The 14304-nt window shown below is 38.9% G+C and overlaps 1 protein-coding gene across 2 annotated transcripts in view; it reads right to left on the reverse strand.

Moving 5' to 3' along the window:
• LOC137638204 (uncharacterized) overlaps positions 1-14304 on the reverse strand; it is a 986676-nt gene that overhangs the window by 677211 nt on the left and 295161 nt on the right. The gene's annotated exons all lie outside the window — the stretch shown is intronic.

A 14304-nucleotide genomic window follows, 5' to 3' on the forward strand; every position in this document is an offset into this window, starting at 1 on the left:
AACCCATGGAAGACGTGTAGAGATAAAAATCACTCGTGAATTATAATTCAGAACTCTAGGGACATACTCAAAGCTTCAGTTAATCTAGATAATTTCTTAGGCAAATTAGCCTAAACGGGTCGAACAAATGGCTAGACAAAGAAACAGGAACTGTAGATAGGAAACATGTGTGGTAGAAATTGCCTTTCTCTTTGTCCTCAAGGATGTGTTCACAGCACGAATATCTATCCATCTATCTGTATATCATCATCATCACATCCTCATATCTCTCTCTCTCTCTCTCTCTCTCTCTCTCTCTCTCTCTCTCTCTCTCTCTCTCTCTCATTTTTATTGTAACCTCCATAAGCGAGAAACAATAATAACCGAGAACTTGGCACTTCCGAAACTCATACGTTATTCATACACCCAAAGTAGACATTCATTTCTCCTTGTTGATCAGACCAGCGTTTGTTTTATTGTTAATTTACATATTATAAGTATCTTTGGAGGGAAGGAGGCCTTCAAGGGCATTACATTACCCCACAATTTCACATGAAGAAGTGTGCTGTTTTTCTTGCCGGTAAGGTCGTAGGTTAAAAAGGATTCTTTCATTTTGTTATTCGGTAGTTAGCATCTAAACACAGAGGTGGTGCATATAATTATTAATCCATCATGTTTCTTAATGAAAGGCTACTGGCTGTGAACTATACTTTAAACAATCACAAAATCCAAACCACGAAAATGCAGATCAACATTTAATGTACTTGATCAGTCATACGCTAAGTGGATTAATCTTAGACGCTGCCAAACTTCACTGATGGAATGTGTTGACGTCTACGATTACCTCAATTCCAGTGCAAATGGGATAGTTAAAAATCTAACAGTTGCAGGATCCTTATTATTCCTTAAGTCTATTTTTCTGTCGAAATGTCATTACTAGGAGGAGAACAAATAATGGTAGCAAGGGAAGAGGTAACATAGGAATCTATCCAAAAATTAACAACTGAGGGAGAGAATTTATCAAAATAATGAAAAGAAAACATAATATCATTTAATAAAAGATCCTTGTAGATAATTTATATTAATGGCGATGGCAATAATAGTTAACAATTAGTCATTTAGTAAATGAATGTAACTGATCGCAATAATGAAAGCATAATATTATGTATGAAAAGATCCTAAAGGAGACAATTGATATCAATGACAATGACACTATTTACTAAACTCAACATCGCAAGAAAGGGTCTATTGGAGAGGGTACCAGGTTTTAATCTGATTTCCCCACTTAAACAATATCTCCACAGATCACACCAGCTTGCCTTCTTTCTGCAATCCAGCTCCATTTCCTTACCTCTGTCCTTGTCTTTCTTTCTCTTTCTTTGTTTCTATATAAATTGGTGTATTTCCGAAATTGTACCCGAAATTACTCTAACTTTTGCTTAACACCAAAATAGAGTGAAAATTCAAGGTATATTTTTTTGCATATAGGTATCCCCCAATCCCTGACGTGCCATATGAGTCAAAGTTTGAACAGCATCCATTCAACAGTGCAAGACCAGTAGTAATGAATAGGGTAAATAGGACACATAATAATGGACAGACAGACGAACAGCAGATCGACGGACGGACGGACAGAAATTTTATCCTCTCGATTTTGTCGTTAAGGACCTACAGTAGCAATAAGTCAGCAAAAAAAAAAAAAAATGTCTCCTACAAAGATATATCCTGAAGAATCGATATCTTTGAATGACCAACTGAAGTTTATTTTTGTTCTCTGGTTCCCCTTTCCCTTCTATTGTCATTCGATTCCCAGATTGAATCACTTCATCGGATTCGGACAGAATGAAGAGTAATAAAAATAATTCTCGGGTTAAAGCAGAATGCAGATCGTGAGCATAATACGCTCGGGCGTTGTTCCTCACTGCATTCCATTACATAAAATAAGAGGGATAAGGTTGCTGATGTGATAGATGAAAACTGCTAGATAATATTTCTATCCTACTCATTTCTTTGTAATGATGACGCAACGGTATTCAAACGCCGTTACGATATTTGATATAGAAATGCAGAATTTACGTCCAGTATGCAAACAATTGACCATTAAAGAGATTAACAAAATCTTGTCATAAAATATATAGTTGATTCATACTAGTCCTCTGTATTCTATGGTATATTTATGGGTAGAGTCTTGATGCGCATAAAAAGAGACAATTTAACTGACTAGAAAGGGAAAAAAAGAGAAGCTGTGGATCTAGTAGGATTGGAAGAGAGATTGATGGATTTTTATGTGCAATTGTCTGGTCCCTTCTTGAAATCTAACCCCTTCGTAGGGTAAAGAGCTTCCACTCTGTCTATTTTAAACAACGAATCACAGAACACATACACTATATATATATATATATATATATATATATATATATATATATATATTATATATATATATATATATAAATTATATAGCTTATATATTATACAATACATACACACACACACACACATATATATATATATATATATATATATATATATATATATATATATATATATATATATATATATATATATACGTATATATATATACGTATATATATATATATATATATATATATATATATATACAGTATATATATATATATATATATACAGTATATATATATATATATATATATATATATATATATATATATATATATATATATTCCTTTCTGAGTGGGTTCACCTTAACGTGGTAAAAGGGTTTGCGTATCGAAATGACCAGGGCCACAGATTATAGGTTGGTTTGCTGTGAGCGATCAGACGAAAATTTCCCATTATCACCAAATTGCAATGGCAGCGTGATGAAAACTGGCCAAACCCCAGACATGAATTGACATTTCTGAGGTCTCTGTCCTGCATTAGACTAGAAATTGCTGCATTTGCTTTTGTGTGTTCTAATCCTTGTATGCAAAATATGTTTTATACATCGAGATCAATGACCCTGTTAGGAGTACTATGAGTGACATAAGTTGGAGGGCTAGATCACTGAACTCTGTTATACATGACATGTCCCTAGTCTCATAAGGTGATATGTTTGACAGTAAATTTCCATCACAGCGGAGAATTCTACAAAACCTAACAATTCAGCATATTGATAGAGCAAAATTATATCTTACTTGTTGAGGGTTAGTCAGTACCATACGAACGATCGTTAGACAAGGTACTCACCTGAGAGTATCGGCTGAGCACAAGAGTATTCACGAACCTTTTTGTAATGAAGGGAAAAACACCCATGTTCCGAGGTCTCATTATCCCTTGGCAAGGAACATATTGGTGTCAGGTGTACAAATACATGTTTGTGTATGCACTGAGCAAAGTTATTCGTTAAGAAGTTGTTCTTTAAGCTGGTAAAATAAAAGTTCAAGGTGCCTAGATACGCAAGAACTTACACAGCAGACACTGCTACTGCGGGAGATGAAAACGAGGGAGCAGTTGGTTATAGTGATGTCGATGAAGAACATACACGAGAACAACGAACACAGGACTTAAAAAATAAGTTAGATAACATAGCCGAGTTAATGAACAGATTCTTAGTTGAACGAGAAGAGGAGCGGCTCGCGCAACCACAGCATATCCGACGTACATGAACGAAGTTCAAACGCACACAAGTGAAAGTACACATGCACAGCCGAGTTAAGATACCTAAACGTTGTAGTTCGAAAACTGCCACAACTGCTGGCATGTGTTAGGCCTTTTGATGATAAGCAGCCTAATGAAGGGTTTCAATTGATCGAAGTGTTTTTGAGCGACTTTGAAGTAGCCACATAAGGGTGGTCAGAAAGAGAAAAAGCAATTCAAGTGATTAGGTTGCTGAAAGATGCTCCAGCAATGGAGGTAATGTGTTGGCCACAAGACAGTTTAAGAAGTTATACTGAAATAAAACGACGTTTAATTGAGAAATACGCCTTACCTGATGCGAGAAAAGGGGACATATAAGAAAATTACAAACCCAAAATTCGGAAAGGTGAATCCGTTCTTAGTTCTGAAACTCGCATTTTTCGTGATTGTAATTCATTTGCTACCCGGAGTGCCAATCTCCCAGAAGGTGATAAAAAAGCATTTGCCAGTAAACATATTGGCAGATTAGTGAACCCGTATTTATTTGGTTATTTGTTCGATGACAATCGCTCGTTAGCAGACGTAATGATGGCGATACAAAACATTCTAGACAGTTTGCCAGAAGAAAAAAATGACTGAAAATATCTGCCCTGATTCCGAGAAGGTGGCAGCCATGAGAGGCACTCACCAACCCCAAAAAGTGGGAGAGGGGAAGACACAGTCAGCAGGTGAGAAGTCTTCAGATGTTGAGACTGTGGGGGAGAGGGCACCAACGAGTGGAGTGCCCCACACAAGGATCCCCCCGCTGTTACACTTGTCAGGCCTACGGTCATCTATCTCGAGTGCCCAGCAAAAAACGCCGAGGGCGGGAGGGTGTTTTGTGGCACACGCACACCAATCCCCGCCCAACATCCAAGGAAAAGGAAACAGAAGAAGGGGGAGATAAGGGAGATCGATGCCACCCCCGCATGACATCAGAAGCAGCAGCCGAGGCAGCGGAGAGAGTGACTACGACGGACTCGGTAGGCCAGGCACTGGGACCTACATCGGTACCCCAGACCTCACCCCTGCAGCACTAGGGACAGGAGCAAGGGGCAGCGGTATTGCAAGCAAGGTCGTTGGTACGGGCCCCATTTATCCTAATGGGCAGCTAGGAATGTTAGCAGTTAGGATTGACCTACCAGAAAAGTCCATTCGAGCGCTGATCGATGCAGCAGCCAGCGTTTCGCTGATTGAAAAAAGATTCTCCTCAAACCCACTACAGTCAGCAACATTCATCATCCTCGACACGCCAGGAAGAAATAAACTACACGCAAGGCATACAATGATCATCAACTTTAAGGTGGGATCTGTGAAGTTTACACATGATTTTTTTGTCTTGTCCACCTTGGGAATTCCAGGAATCAAGGCTATACTAGGGTTGGATTTTGTCATTAGTAATCAAATATGCATTTGCGGGGAAAAAGATAGTATAACAGTTAAAGCAGGAGGGTGCATTTTGCCGATAGCAAGTCATGAGAGAGTAAGTGCTTGTGCGGGAAAGGAGGTTCAGTCAAGTAAGGTAACAGCTGTACCTGAAAGAGGAGAAGCATTGCCCGCTCAGACACTTACGAGCATATCAGTGACCCTGTGTCAGCCTCTTCCAGAAGGAACCAAGTTCGTTGTTAAACCCCTGACAATTGGGCACACATAGTCTTAGAGGGCTTGTCAGAAACAAAAGAGCACAGAGGTAATATAACGATAGTTAATTTGCCAATTAGATGGAAGAGTTGTGTTAGCAAGTGATTCTGTGTGTGAATTAGTCATGTGAAATTGTTAATAATGGGATCTTGGGAGCCACAACTCTAGCCCGCACAGACAATCGCACTCAGAACTTGATTATGTAAGAGCGAAAACTATGTCCGCCAAAATATCAACCTTTAGTTAGTAACATTCTTAATAATTATTCCGATGTAATTGCAATTGGAGACGAGCCACCAGGGAGGATTGATCGATTTCCCTTTAGCATTGAAACTGGGCAGGCGAAGCCGATCAGGTCAAGGCCTTATAAGGTACTTATTCATTTCCAGGGAAAGATACATGCTATGCCCTATTCCAGGTCGGAGTGTCCTCATATATCATAGACTAGAGAGGGCGAGTGCGCACCTCCTCCGGGAGTGAGGAGCTGGGGGGGGGAGTAATGTCCTAATCCTTGTATGCAAAATATGTGTTTTATACATCGAGATTAATGACCCTTTTAAGAGTAATATGAGTGTCATAAATTAGAGGGCGCGATCACTGAACTCTGTTATACGTGACATGTCCCTAGTCTCATAAGGTGATGTGTTTGACAGTATATTTCCATCATAGTGGAGAATTCCAAAAACCCTAATAATTCAGCATATTGATAGAGCAAAATTGCATCTTTCTTGTCGAGGGTTAGTCAGTACCATTCGAGCGATCGTTAGACAAGATACTAACCTGAGAGTATCGGCTGTGTACAAGTGTATTCACAAACCTTTTTGTAATGAAGTGAAAAAAACCCATGTTCCGATGTCTCGTTATCCGTTGACATGGGACATATATATGCACTCGTGTGTGTATCATACCCACGGTTATTTCTCACGTTATGATTTCCATGGTATTACCGATAAGACAAAAGTGTCAACTCCAATCAGGTCTTTTAACTTTTCCTTACATAGCTCTGTACATATTCTATGCTCATCACGTGTCAGCTGTCGTGATTTCTAAATATTTACATATACAATATAGACTGTATATATGTATATATATACATAAATTTATACATATATATATATATATATATATATATGCATACGTAATATACATATACATATACATAGAGTACATATTACTGTTCCAGTACCTCTTTCGCTTCATCTATCCAGTTTTATCTGGGTCTCTCTCTGGCGCCCATTCTTCAAAACCTTTCACTAACATATTTCAATTTCATTTTCCACTTGACTAAACCACCTACAACAGCATAGGTAATTTTTTGCCGTATCACTAAACTTTTTTTTTTGGTCACTGCTCAATCCAATATTGTTCCTCACTACACATAAATAATTTCCATATATATATATATATATATATATATATATATATATATATATATATATACATATATATATATATATATATATATATATATATATATATAAAATTTGAAGTTGTTCATGTACGTTGCAGTGAAGCATCAAAGGTCTAAATAAGAAACGAATTGCCATTCCAATATTAAAAGTGTATTAGTAGTACTATTTTGGCCATAGCCGATCACCCCCCAGAAAGGGGTGGCCACAGCCGATCACCCGGAAATGAGGGTATGGCCGTAGACGATCACCCAAGGTCACAGAGGGTATGGCCGTACACGATCACCCAAGGTCACAGAGGCTTACTGTTGACGGAAGTGTAGTATTTTTAAAGAGTTTTGTTTACAAACATTGCTTTGAAGGACGTTCGTGGCCCTCACCCGGAAAAGATGGTATGGCCGTAGACGATCACCCAAGGTCACAGAGTCTTACTGTTGACGGAAGTGTAGTATTTTTAGAGAGTTTTGTTTACAAACATTGCTTTGAAGGACGTTCGTGGCCCTCACCCGGAAAAGATGGTATGGCCGTAGACGATCACCCAAGGTCACAGAGTCTTACTGTTGACGGAAGTGTAGTATTTTTAAAGAGTTTTGTTTACAAACATTGCTTTGAAGGACGTTCGTTTCGACAGTAGGTCGGTGTTGATGGAAGGGGAGTATTATTTTTGTTTACAAACATAGAGTTGAAGGTCGTAGGGTTCGTAATGGCATACGTACGGGAACTATTAAAGGGAAATTGTTTACGGAAGTAGAGTATGATTTTAAGTTTTTTGTTTACAAACATTGAGTTGAAGACCGTACGGTAGTGTGTCACTATTAAAGGGAATTTGTTTACAAAACATTGAGGACGTAACCATTTGTTATTATCAAGCAACTCTTCGTAATGACGTACGTACGTACGTGTTTATACGTACCAGGAACTGTGGCACTGTTTAGAAAACCTTGAGAACGTATTCATAGTGGGCTACTATTAAAGGGAATTTGTTTACAAATATTGAGGGTGAAATCGTAGTATAGTGGTATTAAAGATAGTTTGGCACTATTTAAGGGTTTTTGTTTACAAAACATTGTTGGTGTTTAAAAACGGGTTTATGGTGTTTTAAAAAAAAAAAACGGGTTTAACTTTCGTCATTAACGTAGTGAGAGCGCGTCTACAGTAATACCGAGTCATCTTACCCCCTGAAGCTGCGTTCCAACCTGGGCTATTTGTAATGATTAATTATTTGTAATGATAGGGTAAAACATGCCCAGACAGTCTCTACACCCGAGTCCAAAGGGCTAACCCGCGGCCCCCGTTCGCTACCTGTTGATAGGCCTACACTTGTCACACCCTGCACCTGGCGCGCAATCCCTAATCATTTGCGATGATAGGGTAAAACGCGGGGCATCCTCTACACCGAGTCAAAGGTTCATCCCTTCAACTTTCGTTCTCCACCCGTAGGTAGGCCTAAGTACCAGTCCCAAACCTTACCGTTAACGTAGTGAGAGCTCGTCTACAGTAATACTGAGTCATCTTACCACCCATTACGCTGTCCCCTAGATAACTAAAGCGGATCGGCTTTATCTACGTCGTTTTAGCAACTCACAAATCTCCATTGATACAACTCACAAAACTCCATTGATAATTCTGGCCATCATTTTCCTTTAAATTGGATGGTGATAAATGTTCCCTCAGTTTCCTAATGGCTCCACACACCTCTACAATATTTGGAAATCATACTCATCGGGGTCGGGGAAACTGATTCCCCCGAATTTCATTTGAGGGATATTGTTACTCTCACCCCTTTTTTAAAGGGACGAGTATTTTCCTTGGGGGTTTTGTCCACAGTAATACTGAGTCATCTTACCATCCATTACGCTGTCCCACCTGGGCTATTTGTAAGGATTAATTTTTTGTAATGATAAAACATGCCCAGACAGTCTCTACACCCGAGTCAAAGGGCTAAGCCGTGATGGGGCTAAGCACCTGTTCCAACTTGCCCCAGACGTGTAATCTTAAACTTAGGCAAAGCTCTCTCTCTCTACAGAGAAGGTGTAATAAAACACATAGTACTTAATATTTGTTTATTAATAATAATAATAATAATAATAATAATAATAATAATAATAATAATAATAATAATAAAACAAAAGCAAAATATTTTGGGATAGGGTCTAAGATGAGTTCATACACACACACCAAAATACGTGGGAGGATAATAAAAGAAACACATACTACTTAATGTAAGTTTATTATTAGGAAACATTTCAGTAAAATAACCATACAGGATATTTTGAAAATAGATAACTAAAGCGGATCGGCTTTATTTACGTCGTTTTAGCAACTCACAAATCTCCATTGATAATTCTGGCTTGGTGTGACGCCAGATATACATACATGGACGACTGTTAAGATGTAAAAGATAATAAAGTAATACAGTGACATCATTTTCCTTTAAATTGAATGGTGATAAATGTTCCCTCAGTTTCCTAATGGCTCCACACACCCCGTTTAAAGTTACACTGTGGGTGAAATATAAGCAGTGGAACGCGCACAGAGACGAATTGTAATTTTGCACTCGCATAACATTGGCAAAGCACTTCATGGTGGAATGTCTTCGTAAAAATTCGGTGAAATACGTCGAATGTTCTTCAGGCCGCATACCTAAAGGGTCGTAAAAGATGATGTTTTGAAATGGGGACTTCTGGATAATAAAAACAACCCAGTGACCCACTTTACGATGTTGGTGAGAAGCAAGTGTATTTGCAATAAGTATAATTGACTTAGGTCTCGTCAAGGGTATCTCGAACCCAGCCAAATGGTCACTGGATACGCATCCATAAAAGTGTGCTTCATTCCCGAGTTTATTCCTCAAAGCAAATTCTATATCTCTGGTATTCATCTTACACCTCACCCATACCACTTCCGGGGTACAACTACTTGGTCATTTTACCCCTCCCCGTTAATATATTTTCACCAAATAACGATATGGAAAGCGGGGCAGTGGACTCCCAACACCCCCCTACCCTCTTAAACACACACACACACACACACACACACACACACACACACTTATTCTAAAATACCTGTAACAACGTTTTGCTATTATTAGGAAAAACTCCCTGTAAAATTATCCTTCATGAAAACAGCGGATATTTTTACCTTCTTTTAGGAAACCATTCATTAATGGGTGTTCATTTATTACAGGCTGTGTATTTATGCTGAAAGAATCCGTAGGAAAACTTTCATGTCTTACGCCCTGACGTCGCAATATACATTCCGGTTTTGATCAATAGTTATAACTCCCTGGGTTTCTCCAAACAATAAAATAAGCCTATTTTCGTTAATCTGCTGATCAAACGTTAAATTAATCCGCAAGTCCCCATTTTTCTCTACCTCCAGAGTATCCATTAATGCAATTTCGGGTTTGAAGTTGAAAGCAATTACAGCCCGTCCACGATCGTAACAATCAAAATGAATTAGGTGGTCATAAGTTAACCCTAAAGATTTTAATGTCTCGTAGTAAAGATGGGAATAATTTTCTGGGAATTGTGACCTTATGTCGTATAAAGTGGAACCATTTAGCGTTACTCCTATATGACTTAAATTATTATGTCCGAAATAAATAGGGTTTCTATTCAATACTCCATTAAAGCTCTCCATATTAACAATGGCCAGGTATAATTTTTCAGGTATGACCTTATTGAAAGGTAAATCCAACGTTGCCTGAGTCTGATTAGGAGCCAATGCGTACGTCCTGTAAAGTGTTTTATTAAAGACAGTTTCCACGGAACTATTAGGATTCGAAAGTGCTCGATGGAGTGCGAGTAAAGCCGGTGGTCTCGGGATGACTTTATCAACGTGTAGTCTAGCTTCTTGGAGATTAAATTTAAATTCGTCGATAGTTGCAGTGGAATTAATGAACCACGCATTCGGAGCTAATTCCAACTTGATACGAACGTCGATATTATCCATCAAATATTCATCTACTGAGGCAACATCGAGCATAAGCGGGTGAATGATATGAAGTCCTTCTCTTTTTCCCTTAGTCACCCACTCCTTTTCCATTTTGTTCAATTTTGTAAAATAATCAGGCGGAAGTACATTTGAAATGGAAGTCCCCTTGTAATCCTGGAAAAGATAACCAAGACGCCCAATTGTTTTCACAGTGTGGGATTTAGCAGTAGTTAATAACTTTATAAAAGACCAGTAATTGAAATGGGGATTTGATTCTACAAGTCTTTCACCGATATAAACCTGGGTTGACTTAAAGATTGTATTCGCCAAAGCATTGACGAAGATAACGTCTGTAGCATCACCTAACGCACTTCCATCTGGGGCCGTGACTTTTAAATGAAGTTCTATAGCTAGACTCGCTAAATCAATTAGAGTTCCTTCTATGCCATTGATACGAAATTCGAGATAGCGATCAGTGATAGCTCCTCCCGAGGTAAGATTAGTAGGGAGAATAAAAGACGTCTGTCGATCAGTGACTGATGTCTCTACTATCCTCATCCGGTTGGGTCTCGGAAAACTGTCTACGACGCCAGCGGTAAAATGGGATGTTGGTAATTCATTCCCCACATGACCAGCAATTCTCGGAGCAGCAGATGCCATTGTTAATGTCTTTGCTCACGCACTTATTTACTGGAACTAAATTACATCGCGCTAAACACGTCTTTATATCCTAAATTCCTACGATGGATTTTCTTTTTATTTACTCTTCTCTTGCCATTTCTTTTAACTTTTTTCCTTTTCTTTCCCCGGCCAGTAACGATGCGTCTCCCAGTCGATTTTAGCGCTTCTACCCCCCTTTGTTTAAGACTAGACCTGAAATCTTTTGTTCCCTGCTGTAAATCACCTATAACATTTTGACCAAATTCTAGGGCCGATGGTAGGACGGCTTTTGCTACAAAGGGTGCGACTCTTTTAGCCAGCCCAGCTAATAGGCTAAAAATTCCACCACCCTGTTGCGAACGCCTGGGGGCTCTAAATATCTCAATATCCCCTAGAGACCCTCCTCGTTGAAGTTTTATGGGGTCACTAGTAAATATGATACTGAACTCCTCGGGAGAGGGAGGGATAAACGTAACCCTCATGATGCCCCGCTCCAGAATAAACCCAAGTGCTTGGGTACTTGCTTTTATATTGTTTTCTGTTTCGGTCTAATATGAAGAATGCATATAGTGCTACTATCCTCACGAAAGTGTATTGCTCGTCCTTCTTGATCAGTCAAGCGGATTGATATTGCATCCAATTCCTTTGTCCCTAAGGGGTAATACACGTAATTATGATACCCCCTCGTTTTACTACCCCACATACTAAAGCTGTCTAATATATTAACTTTCTTGCCCCCGAAATAAGATCTTTCAACAATATCTGAATAAACAAGAACAAAATCTACCCCGGATGTTGGGGAGGGAGGGAAAGGTGCCAGCAGATTATGCGTCTTAATCATGGGTTCCCCTGCGGTGGTTTCAAAAATTTGATATGGTTTGTCTGTATTAAAACCCAAAGTAGCTCCAATTCTTTTTCCAAATTTTAATTTTACGGCCTGAATGGGACCTTTTCGATAAATTCCCTCTCTTGTTTCCTGTCTCTTTGTGAACTTGAGTAGAACTCTCCCTCTTTGATAGTCATATTCTAATAGACCTGTCGCGGGTATATTTTCCTTATAAAATTCGATCGGTAGGACGTTCTTCAAAGCGTATGTTATGTCTTCATTTATACTGGATACCATATAGCCAGCATCAGTGGATAGAATGCTTAATCTAGGCTTGTAGGTTTCCTCTGTACGTGACGTAATAGTAGGCTCACCCCCTATGGATATCCGTACCTTTGTAATAATTATTTCTATTCCGGAATCAACCTCACCACTGACGAGGCCATATATTTCATTTGGGTAATGAATATTGATGAGTGCTACTTCATGCTCCAAATTATGATCTAAATTTATACTATTCTGAAGCTTATTTGTAAAGTTACCTGCATTATTTTCAGGGAAGATATCCCTATTACCCAGAGAGGTCAGTGTTACGATATGGCTTTCGCCACCCATTGTGGCTAAGAAATGACTGAAAGTATTCTACTTGTGTTGGGTATATTTAAACCAAAAGACAGTACGACTTTTTATTAATGAAGTCACTATTACATAATTACCCCCGAATGGGGATGACATAACCCAAAGATAAAAGTACAGCATGACACAGTTTATAACTATTTTTTTGACAGGTAAAATATCTGAAATGAAAAAATCACCTCATTCACAGAAAGGGTATATTACGCCAAACTTAAGAGTTCAAAGACACTTACATAATTACTCCCTGACGCTGAAAGGGATTACATAACATAAAATACAGGATATTTTTTTCTTTTTAAAGAGAGAGAAACAAAATATAAGAAAAATGAAATCCACACATTCGCAGAATGAGTACATTACGCCAAACTTAAAAGTTCAAATGCACCTACTGGATTATTCTCATTCGCAGATGAGAATTACATCACCCAAAACATAAAACAAAATGGTCTACTTTATTACTATTTTTTAAAGAAGAATACGAGAAAAGGAAAATCACCTTATTCACAGAATGGAGAGTATATCTAGTCAAACTTAAAAGCGAAAAATAATACACCCTATAACTTTTTTCAGTGAAATACAAAAATAACATTGAAAATAATCAAATAGGGACAATAGCGGGTAAATCCTTTGGCGCCGCGAGTGAAAACCTTTCCAGGTTTCCCAATTCTGTGGGTAACGTGCATTTTTCAGTGGCTAATAAAATAAGCTGTTTACCACTTCCAGCCATCCTCCTCGCTGAATTCTCCAACTCGGGCAAATAGTACTGCATCCATATTGAATCAGCACGACCAGACCGCCCAATTCCAATAGGTACAGCGAAAATTTTTATACTATCATTTTTTTTTTCCATGGCACATACTTCCAGTTCGTTTAGACACCTCTTAAAGTTGAAAATGCGGGCCTCGGTAGTATCATTTTGTAGATTTACGGCAAAATGAGTATCTTTTGAAGTTTCCACATACGATCGAAGCTTCCCATCACTATCGTTGTCGTATGAGTACCCATAGTTGAACTGGGTAATTAGGGTGGCTACGTATGGTACGCTCGCCGTGGGGAAACTCGGGGGTTTCCTCAGGATGGCACTTCCGACGGGATGTCGATCGTCACGAATGCAGCGGGACAAATTAAAAAGACGTCTTCTACTACTCACAATATCACCGTATGGGTAGGCTTTATACGTCTCTCCAGCTAGGCCGTATGACTCAACGGCTATAGAATTCCCACCCACTACCAAGCAGACATCGCCCCTCTTTAGGACCCTGTCCGTAAAGGATGTGATGGAGAGTTTGAGAGGGGAGTACTGCATTCTGAGGAGGTCCTGATGTAGACTGAAAAGTTGCGGCGTCAATCTCCGCACATCACCGCAGTCATAGACACCCCAATCCCCCTACCGTTTCCTATTACGGGTGGTGCTACATGTTAGCACACGTATTTCGGATGGCGCAACATGTTAGCACACCCATCTACACCAGACTGTAATTTCTAATAAGGAACCCAACGCAGTTTGTCTTTTAATTCTTTTCTTTTAGTTTCCTCGCGTTTTCGACTACCTTTCCCAATTTTCACCTTACTTCCATAAATTTG

Source organism: Palaemon carinicauda, chromosome 3, assembly GCF_036898095.1.
Source record: "Palaemon carinicauda isolate YSFRI2023 chromosome 3, ASM3689809v2, whole genome shotgun sequence".
NCBI classification, from domain to species: domain Eukaryota; kingdom Metazoa; phylum Arthropoda; class Malacostraca; order Decapoda; family Palaemonidae; genus Palaemon; species Palaemon carinicauda.